Source organism: Pinus tabuliformis, chromosome 1_1 (genome assembly GCF_031772625.1).
Source record: "Pinus tabuliformis cultivar Carrire ecotype Pingquan chromosome 1_1, CPIR1, whole genome shotgun sequence".
In the NCBI taxonomy this organism is placed as follows: Eukaryota; Viridiplantae; Streptophyta; class Pinopsida; order Pinales; family Pinaceae; genus Pinus; species Pinus tabuliformis.
Window position 1 is genome coordinate 842,373,306 of NC_142297.1, and position 12,300 is coordinate 842,385,605.

Sequence of the window (12,300 nt, forward strand, 5' to 3'; positions counted from 1 at the left end):
TTTCTTACAAATTGAGCTTCATCTTCATATGATCCATAACTGGAAGCTTCATGGGCCTTTTTTCTGTTTGTCTCCTTTGTTGCTTTAAATGCTAGTTCTTTTTATTTTTACTTGTCATTTTCTATTCCAATTTCATATGTAGTGAGGATTCCATGTAGAGCATATGTACTTATATTTTCAAGATTTGTCGTTTCTTTAATGGTTGATACATTTGGATTAAATCTCGAGGGAAGAGATCTTAGTAATTTGTGCATAACCATTGATTCCTCATTTGTTCACCAAGACCTTTTATATTATTAACAATCTCATCTACATGAGGAAAGAATGCTGCAACATTTTCATCTCCATCAATATTCAAATTTTCAAATTGTCCTTTATGAGTTTGAATCTTTTCTCTTTTCACCTTTTCATATCCTTCATAGCTACTCTAAATTTTGTCCCAAATTTCTTTTGTAGATTTGCAGTTCATTACTTCGAAAAACTCTGTATATGTTAGCCCGAAAAACATGACATTCTTTGTTTTTGCATTATTCAAATAATTCTCTTTACCATTCAAATTTATTGGAGGAGTTGTTGGAACCTGATAACCATTCTCAACAGATAGCCAAATGTCAATACCTATAGACATAATATAGGTATTCATCCTCACCTTCCATAAGGCATAATTCATTCCGTAAAATAGAGGAGATTTTCTTGAGGAACAACCTTTGTGACTAGACATTCCTTGTGATCTACCTTTTGGTGGTTAGATTATCTCTAAAGGAACCTGCTCTAATTCCAATTCTTGAAATTATGATTATACTAGGGGGGTAAATTAGTATAATGACCACTTTAACAATTTAAAACAATTCAAACCATATAATCATCAATTACATAAGCACCACATGGAAAAACCAAATGTATTTGGAAACCATTTAGGAAAGAAAACCACAAAACTTATTCATATGAATATTCTTGTAGGCACCAACTTACTATTACATCAATTTACTAGCACCAACTAGAAGGAGGCACTAATACCCCAATTTACAAGGACCAACCTGAAGGAGATACCAGTCACCTGATTTACATGCACCAACTTGAAGGAGACACCATTCTTTTGATTTACAGGAACCAACTTGAAGGAGACACCAATCACCTGATTTGCTTATGACCTCAAATAATTTTGAGTCCTGTTATGCTATGTTCTTCACAATTCTAAATGCAACACTAACTCTTATTTTCACAACTTTGCACACTTCTCTTTGCTCTATACTTTACAGCTCTACCACTGCACTTTTTTCATCACTAGACTGATTTGTTACATAGATTCAACATTTCTCCTTCTCACTTGTTTCAACTCTCATTTTCACTTCCACATTCAACCTTGTTCCATGCACCTCAATTAGCAACTTTTACTTAACCATATAATTTCCTCATCCTAATCACCCGAGACAACATTATTTCATACCTAAGTCATCATTACATACTTCAACACTGTGTTTTGGACAAGTTCCCTGCACATGCTATATATCTTCTTTAGAATTCATCCTTATAATTCTTCATACTCAACCCCATAGATGTCAGAATTCTCGAATCTCTTGCTTTGTGTTATATATGCTCTATTTCATCTCCGATGTTCTCCATATCACTTACAATATCTAGACTTACAACTTCTAGATTTAGTTATTTATACGCAATGGCTTAATCAGGGCCAACACATCATAGAAATATTATCTTGGTCGAAAAGATGCCTTGGAGCCCTTATGGGGATAAAATCTTGAATGCCCCAAAAACATGGGTTGAGACCACAAGCTTAACCAATACTGTGTAACAACCGCAAAGTAAAACATATAACTAATTACATAAATTTACAACTATTCAACTAATTACCATAGAATTTCCAAAACATTGAGTAGATACTACTTACCTGTAGTTACGATATTTCTTACTTGTGACTTCGGAGTTGAACACTATTTGAATCCCGCTAACTGCGACAAATTTTTGGGGACGAGTCTCCACCCAACCGTAGGCTCAACTGCACATAATATTTCTACAGCTGGCCACCCCTGAGCCCTCAATCAATGTGCTATTGCCAATGAATCCTTATTCTCACAACACTTTTCTTCCAAGAGAATGGATGAAGAAATGAATGCCTCTCATTCTCCTCATCGTCATTAAATAGACCAAAAAATGGAAAGGGGTCCGCATGCACACATTCCATGTGTCAACATGCAACCTTTATTTATTTATTTTAAGTTTTACTTAATTTAATATTTCTCTTAGCTTAACTCTTTCTTATTTTATTCCTTTTTACTTTTGTTAATTTTACTTATTCTTACTATTTTTATATTTTATTTCATATATAGTTATTTAGAACTCCAGTTTATTATTTATTTACTTATATTTTAATATCATATTATTTATTATTATTATTAGGGGCATTACATACTCCCTCTCTTTAAGGAACTATGTCTTGAAGTTAAGTTGAATCATTTAACATTTTATTTTATTTAGTTATTTATTACTTCACGTTTTCCATACACCCTCTACTGAACTAGTATAACGAACATGCATCGAAATTTTTCACATCACGAGGGAAATCCCAAGGAATCTCTGTCGTTTTTGCCAACTTTTGAAATCAAGCATAAAGCCTCATTAGTCTATACCATAGCCCAAGGCTTACATTCGACTCAGACCTCATATGCCCCAAGGCAGATACCTGACTTAGTACTCCATATATTAGTGCTTTAGTCATCTCGTAAGGCTAGCCCACTCCCACCACACTCACTAAGGTGCACAAACCTAGGCATCAAAGTCCTTACACCCCCACTAGACTTTGACATCCCAATCCAATATCATGAATTTGGCCTACAATATCAGGAACTTGGCCTCCTCAAGATGGCCCCATAGCCCCTCAAGAGCTATACAAGACAAAGGAAACACTAACATATGTAGTGTTTATTGAGTCTGTCCCCAGCCCATATAGTGTTACATATTCTCCCTCGCAGGTATTGGCTCCCACGAGATCATCAAATAACCCAACCCTCTTGGGCCATTTGTGGATTTCCTCTCAGTCACAACATCTCAACATGCATCCAAGGCATTAGTCATAGTCATAACATCCTATAAAATAATCCACATACCAACTCTTTCATGTCATCCTGATAACATAACATCATTGCTATCATAACATTCTGAATATTAAAGAACTGCATGCCCATGCATGTCATAAAATCTTCATGTGATTACCACATTATTCACAACATAAAATACCCTCATAAGTTAGAACATCAACATATCTGCATCAATAATATATCATGACACCACATAATAAATGAACCACATGTCAATATACATCATATCATAACATCATGATCCCTATGAATATCATATCCATCATAAGCATACAACATCATTATCATAACAAATAAATAAATAAGCACCACATATGCATCATTAACCTCTTATCAGAACTATATCCATTTACCACATATCATCACATCATGAAACATCATTAATATGAGAATCAACTCAATACTTATAAGATATAAAACAATAATACACTATAAGCATTCTTATCATAGTTCATCAGAAAGATCAATTTCATTTGTTTGTATAAACAATAAATACCAACCATAAAATAAGATTATTCAGCATCCATCTAGGGTCTAGTTTATCTCATTGATTGTATTAGTGTCATGTTTTCATCAAGATACCAATTACTTTTCAATAGTCATTTCCTATTCTTTCAACTAGGAAGTTGAATATTTACACAATAAGTATAGTTGTTTAAGTACATTGTTAAGCTTCAAAAGAGCCTCATCATCTTGAGCCTTAATCTCTAGTCATGTATTCTTCTTTTCCCAAAGAATTTAGTGAAATTCATCTATATCAAAATTAAAATTCCATGATCTTTATGCATATTTTGTTTATCCATTCTAGTACCATTCTACTTAATACACACAAACGCTAGGTCACCATTATTAAAGTATTATGTCATGTTTAATCCACTTGCATAAGGGATGGTTGATCCCTGATGATTTACCCATAACCCGATCATTATTTTTGTTCACACTAACAATATTTTCTTATCTCATCAATTTCACATCTCAATATCACTTGATCTCTTTTATCACATACTCACCTTTATTCAAGTTGGACTACGAATTCTTCCCCTTAACTTTTGACTTGTTAAATACCATCTTTAATTTAGAATGTAAAGTGCTTGGAATCACTACTAACATTATACTCCACAAAAGCTTTGTTTACCTAATGTGTTTGGAAATAAATTCTTTAAATAATAATGACACAATCTTGATAAGTTTTCCTATATGAAGTCCCATTAAATTGTCAATCCACTCAATGATCATTTAAATTCATTGGTTGATTGGCTATACTTCCGTCTTAGTAGGCATCATCCTTATGTAGAATTTACATTTATTCTTATTGCATTCTTATAGGAAAATACTTCTATGATTCCACAACCATTTTCCACAGGGATATTTATTCATGGGATATCTCAAGAGTGCTAAATTATTTCATCCTAATTATTCATAAATCCAAATCTTCAGTCATGTTCTATGATAACTACTACTTATTGTTGACTTATTTTACCTGTTTGTGAAATTCCCACTCACTTACCTTAAGTATCTATCTATTACACATTTCAATTCATTCGTTGATTCTACATTGGTCACAGTTCCGAGAGCTACCATTTGTTATCTTCATTATAAAATACTAAGTTCCACCTTTACATTTATTACTTAGGGTAAATTTACCAATATACATTGATAATATTAGAGTCAACATAGAAATCTTCCATCCTTTCCTAAAATTGTTCTCTTACTTAATATTCTAGTATCTCATTATAATAATATATTTATTTTCCTACTGACTTAATTGCATACTATCTTAAATTATATTTCCTTCTAGTTTTGAGTTCAATTGTTGTGTATCTTCAATGAATTGTACTACTATTCTCTCAATTTGACCACTTATATTTTTTCACATATTGCATTAATAGCTAATGTTTTGTTTACTTTCTCAAATTACCTCAATTCGGTGAGCATATTATATGATTATATATCTCTTTATATCTAATGGCCTTGTCTTAATGTCCATCATTAGGATTTCGTTTCATTATTCCCTTCCTTAAGAGGCAACGTCCTTGAAGCAAAGTTAACCAATTAATATATCAATTAATCATATGCTATCCCTTTTATCTTCACTCAATAGACCTAGTTTTACCTCGACATTGCCTGACGTTTGACAATCCACAAATTCACCCTTAAAAAACTTTAAATATGTACTATATAAAGTTGCACCACAATAATATCATATTTGCCATCTCCTCTACTATATTTTAGTCATTAAACTATTTTGAAAGTAATTCTTATGAATCAAAATACTTTTAAAATATCACACATGAAAACTTTTATCCTTATAAAAATGTAAATAAAAGAATTTCTAGTATTATATAAAATAGAATTAACTAAATTTAAAATAATAAAAAAAAAAATATTTATTTATTTGCTTTGTTAATGAGGATAACTATGTCAATTATATTAATTCAAAAAGGTCAGGTGAATTATAATGAAATATAATTATTTAAAACAAACCGATTCTTATAAATTTATTATTTCAAACTAATTCTCATACATATAAAGTCATTTAAGTCACCTGCTAATACAAAATTTCATCTCCACTCATCCGTGTCATAACTATTTAAGAAAAAAAAACCTTTTATGACTGATCCTTATTTAACATAACTTTAGTTGAGTGGGATAATAATACTTAAGTTTCTATTTATTTTTTTAACACAAATTGCCACTTCGACGTCGCAATTTGTGGTTTCCGTTGCAATGTCGTTTTAGGCGTTGCGTTCCTTGACGGTCTCTTGACATTTATTAATAGAATCGTCGCGTTTTTTGATGGTTTTTTGGCATTCATTTTTTATTTCAAAAAATTATAAATAATTTATATAATAAAACAAGTAACTCAACACGTTTTGTTTTTATTTTTAATTAATTATACAATATTTTTTTTAACCATTAGTAAATAAAAACCTAAAATCCCTAAGTTCCAATAGGGTTTTTAATTCATTCCACATGAACGTACATAATAAAACAAGTAACTCAACACATTTTGTTTTTATTTTTGATTAATTATACCATATTTTTTTAAACCATTAGTAAATGAAAACCTAAAATCCCTAAGTTCCAACAGGGTTGTTAATTCATTCCACATGAATTTTATTAATAAAGTTTGTATTTTTCTTTTAATACTATAAAGATTTTATTCACAAAATAAAAATATCAAAATAATTTATCAACCTATTTTCTAATTTTATATTTAAATGTTTAACAACATATATACATATATTATAATTTGGAAAAATAACCTTTTTCCTAATAATATATATTTTGAAACACAAAAAATATTGCTATATTTACCTATTGTTTTTTGTTTTCTATTTTTTAATTCCAAGAGTATCTAACAGTGTCATAATGAAGAAATTCCAGAAGCTGTAATGGATTGAATCCCGTGTTTTGATACTAGGTACAACAACCCCAAAATAAAACATACAACTAATTACATATATTTATGTCATTAATAATCAACACACAACTATTCAACTAATTAGTATAGAATTTCCAAAAATATGAGTAGAGACGACTTACCCGTAGAGACGATATTTCTTACTTGTGACTTCAGAGTTGAACGTTATTTGGATCTTGCTAACCGCAACAAATTTTTGGGGACAACTCTCCACCCAATCGTAGGCTCAACTACACATAAGTTTTTACATCTGGTCACTCCTGAGCCCTCCATCAATGTACTACTGATAGGGAATCCTTTGTCTCACAACAAGTTTCTCCCAAGAGAATGGATGAAGGAATGGATGCCTCTCATTCTCTTCATCGTCCATTAAATAGACCAAAAAATGAAAAGGGGTTCGCAAACACACATTCCATGTGTCAACAACAAGTTTCTCCCAAGAGAATGAATGAAGGAATGGATGCCTCTCATCCTCTTCATCGTCCATTAAATAGACCAAAAAATGAAAAGGGGTCCGCATACACACATTTCATGTGTCAACATGCAATTTTTTTTTTTTTTTTTTAAAGTTTTACTTAATTTAATATTTCTCTGAATTTAACTCTTTCTTATTTTATTCCTTCTTACTTTTGGTTAATTTTACTTATTCTTACTATTTTTATATATAGTTATTTAGAACTTCATTTATTATTTACTATTTTATTTATTATATTATCTTCATTATTTATTAATTATTTACTATTATTATCTTTTCTTTATTGTTTATTATTTATTTACTTATATTTTAATATTATACTATTTTATTTATTTAATATTTTTATTTTTATTAGTATTATTATTAGGGGTATTACATATTGTTGCCCCAAATTAAAAACATAAAAAGTGGCCAAATATCTGGATGACTTGGATTTGTTGTGCAATATCTGGATTACCGAGATTTGGTTTGCTTTTGTGTGTAATATAAGGATTACTTGAATTACTTTATTAATCACCACCCCTTTAGCTTCAAGATCTAAAATACCAAGAAACTAAGACCATGTTCCATGACCTTTGTCTAGAGAAATTGATATGATAAATCTATAGTCTGGATATTTTAATGAAGCTTTCCTTTTAAGTCATCCAGATACCTAGATACCCAAATTACAATTTCTAAGTTGAATCTAGAATCTGGTCCATCTGAAGGATCTATATTGTCATATGATTGGGTGTTCGATATTTATATCTTTGGGTTGAATCTAAAGTCTGGGGAAGCATGCCAAATCATCTTCCAAATCACCTTACTTCTACGTGTCATGATCTATTGCCGCCACATGTCATTCACAAGCTATCCAACTGACCATCTAGAAAATCCAAATTTAAGTGCCAAATATCACCACCTCAGGCTGTCACATCATTAATTATGTCATTCATCATCCATGCATTGTTGATTCCCTTGTGACATTCTGCCACTTGTGTGTTAACTGGGCACCACCTATACACCTGTCATCCAAGGAAAGAATCTAGAATTTGAGTCATTTGAAAAATGGTTACTTTGTTTTTTGATTGGATATTTGGATACTTGGATATAACATGCCTTTGGAAATAACTGATCTCATGGGGTCAGAGTACCTGGATATGAGATGACTTCAGAAGCAAGTGATCTTGCGAGTGCTCGAATACCCATCACATTAGCTTGACCCTAGTTGCACCCCACTACCATGTCACATCAGTTGTATGTCGGGTGGGGGTGGGATATCGATGGTGGTTTATGAAATCTACTAGCCCCCCCAAATATGCTTAGGTTTTTTCCACACGTCCTATTGGTTTACTGCCTAAGCGACATATCAGATCTCCCCCCACTTTGGTTAAGTGGTGGACACTCTGAGAGATCCTGAAGTGGACCGTAGCCATATTGTCTTGGTGTAATGAAGATTCGACCAACAAAACAACACACTATTAACAAATTTGAGGTTTTCCATTTTCATTCCGAATTTGGGAATTTCCCATTAAATAGCGAGCAAGTTGAAGGCATTGAACGATCCATAGTCATTGATCTTGAATAACTGATGATGTGCCCTTTAAACTTGCACAATCCTTAATAAATTTGGGGTTTTTCCTTGTTTCCTCCTTTACACCTTGCTTTCTTGCTTGGTCCTTTTCTCCTTGATCTTGGGTCAACATCCAACTAACATCAATGAAAACATAATATTCATCATGATTGTTATCTTTGACATCAATGAAAACACACTGTTCAATAAAGGGGAGTATTTTATCATGATTGGAGAGAAAAAATGTTGAATCATAGAACCATAATCACACATTTTCACTCCAAGATCCACATCATCAGGGCTTCAATTCAACAAAAAGGAAATACTTCATTGAAACATCAATATGAGGAAGTTTAATGATAACAATCCTATAACAAAAATATTCCAGATGGAGTAATACTGTGATATACATCAAGCAACAACCTTATGAAAGATAAATATCACATTTCATAACAAGATCAATTTGTATGGTATCAATGGCTATCTAAAAGGGAAATAGTTCAATTATATCTTTATCCATTTTTATTGAGGAATTGATAGTAAATTATGGGGATACTAAGAGTAATACATTATTTAGTCAATTGGTAAATCTTTGACAAAAAAGTCTAGCTACAAAGCTTCAACAATTCTAGAAGTTGAGTCTCAGAGGAAAGAATATTTTAGAGGATAATTTGCTAGACCTCTTTATGGGAACTTTGAAGGAAAACATCCAACATGAGGTGCATCTCATTAATCCTAAATCCCTAGAGCATGATTTTAGTCTAGCAAAGAAAGTTGAAACTCATAATATGGCTACCACAATTTTGGTCACTATCAAATATAGAGAAATACATACTCCCTCTCCTAACCTCACTCAATTGACAAGGTTGAAACCTCAAAAAATGGATGAAAGGAGAGAAAAGGGAATATGCTGTAACTGTGATAGAAAGTATAATAAGGGGCATAAATATTGTGAGAAGAAATTATACTATATAGATTGCAAAGAGGAAGAAGAAGACCTAGAGCTAGAAGAGACTACAAAAATATCTTGTCATGCACTGACTAGAATCAATACTCCACAAACCCTTAACATAGAAGGATATAACAAAGTGAAAAAGGTAACAATGTTGATTAATTCAAGTCATACCCTTAACTTCATGAATTATAAATCAACAAAAATTCTCAATCACTTTGTATAATTAACACTTAGATTTCAAGTAACGATTTCAAATGGAGGTACACTAATTATTTTAGAGAAGTTCCATAATATTAAGTTAAATATGAGGGAGTACTTATTCGATAGTCCCAAGATTGCAATCCAAATGGGTGGTGTTGATGTTGTATTAGGGGTCTAATGGTTACAATCATTTGGGATAATGGCAATTAATTTTCAATAACTTTTCATGAGATTTTCCTTAGAAGGAAAGGAAATTTAGCTTAGAGCTATCCAAGGGAAACCCTCTAAAGTGATAAGCTCTAAAAATATGATGAAATTACTCAGAAAGGGACACCACAATGTAATTATAGAATTGTGTTCATTATATGTTCAAACATCTATATCCTCTACTCCATTCTTGAAAAAGTTATCAATAATAATTTGAAGTTATTTGAAGAGATGCCTAAGGGTGTTCCATGTACTTAGGATCTTGACCATGGTATTCATTTGTAACTTAGAAGTGGGACACCTAATATTAGACATTATAGGTATCCATATACATATAATAATGGGATTGAGTGTATGGTTCAAGAAATGTTAGAGGACGACAACATCCAACCTATCTAAAGTGATTTCTCTTCAATAATGGTGATGGTTATAAAAAATGATTTTCAATGGCCTATGTATCTGGATTACTAACAACTCAACAAAATGACCATCAAAGATAATTTTCCTATTCTTGTAGTTTATGAATTATTAAATGAATTGCATGGATTAATTTTGTTTACTAAGTTGGATCTTTATTTGGGACATCGTCCTAGTAGAATGAGGCATGAAGACATTCCCAAAACATCCTTTAGAAAATATGAAGGTCATTATGAGTTTTTGGTTATACTATTTGGACTGACTAATGTACCTTAAGTATTTCAAAGCTTGATGAATCCTATTTCAAATCCTTGCTTAGAAAATTTGTCTTGGTATTTTTTTATGACATACTAATCTAGATAAAATATTGGGAAGAGCATGTGCAACATGTTGATAGGGTGTTAACAATATTGGAAGAGAAACAACCATATGCAAATCCTTAAAAGTGCACTTTTGGGGTTCAAGAAGTGAAATATTTGGGTTGTTGTATCTCATGAAGGTGTCAAAGTGGATCCTAATTGTTGGGCATAACCCAACTTGACTTAGATTTTGGCCAAGACTCTGTATTGTGGGGCGGAGCGCACGGTGGAGCATGAAGTGGACTGCACAGTGGAGAATTTTGAATATACCGCGCGGTGTCGGAAGGGATTTGGGGTGGGTCGAAGCCCTTCCTTTTTGTAAAAGTGCACAATTTTGTAAGGGATAAATGGTTTTGGGACCATAGTTGCTTGTTTTAAGGAGTCCATGGTATTTGGACCATGGTATTTTGATGATGTAACCCTATAATGTAATAGTATATATAGGGTAAAATAATAAGAAGAGAATCATTGAATTGATCCAGATCAGTGTTATGGGAAAATTATTGTGATCTATAATTTGGTAGAGAAGGCGAGGCTCTGCAGCTGAGTGCGCAGAGGTCTGAGTCTGTAGCTGAGTGCACAAACAACCTGCAACTTAGTGCGCAGGCCAATAACTGTCTGTTGTTCAAGGGTTTATTATATTAATCAACAGTTCTTGTGGACATAGCCCTACATTGGGGTGAACCATGGTAAATTAGTGTTTTGATGTGTATATTTTCTTATTATCTGTTGTAGAGTAGCAATTACTATAGTTGGATTTTATTTCAACAGAGTGATGGTTTATATGGCATGTTTAAGTGATTAATCTAATGCGAAAAAGTGATTTATAAATGCTAAGAATAAGATAACATAATAATACCACATCTCCTAGTCATTCAAGGCTGCAGAAACTTGGTTCTGCATCCTCCCATAGTCACTTCAGGTGAGACTGTGATCTGCTTGCAAGTCGTTGCTGAAAGGGCCAGTGATTGAGGGTTTTGTTGGTGTGCAATATAGATTGAACCTGGGCCAGCCCAAACCAAGCCAACAAATGGTCCTGTATCCGCAGTTTGAACTAGGAAGATACTTAAAAGAAGTACAATACCCTGAGAATGGTGTGACAAGGTTAGAACCACAACAGTGGGCGTTGGATTGAAGCAGTTGGCCTTGATGAATATGTTGAATGTTCTACCCTTCGGAAGAAGTCGAAGAAGCACAATTTGTCGGAGACAATTTCTCATGCTAGTGCACTGTGGATGTCTGTGGATGGGGAAGAGGATCCCTATCAACCCAATGCTAATATGGAGAATCACAAGACTACCTTATCAAGTGTTGAACCTCGAAGAGGAGTTTGTTGGGAAAGATAAGGAGAGAGGCATAGTAGAAAACATGAAGAAGAAGTTTGGACTGACAAAAGGGAATCGAGGTTATAATATCAACTTGATCAATGAATAGGGAGTTCACTTCACAACACCTATATTGGCTAGAAAAATCATGAGGAAGTGTTGGGCTAATGAAATCCTTGCACCAATAGTTTCATTAGCTACATAGTGTGCTAATGGGGTTCAATACAACTAGGCCACATATATTTACCAAGATTTTTAGATGACTGCTACGA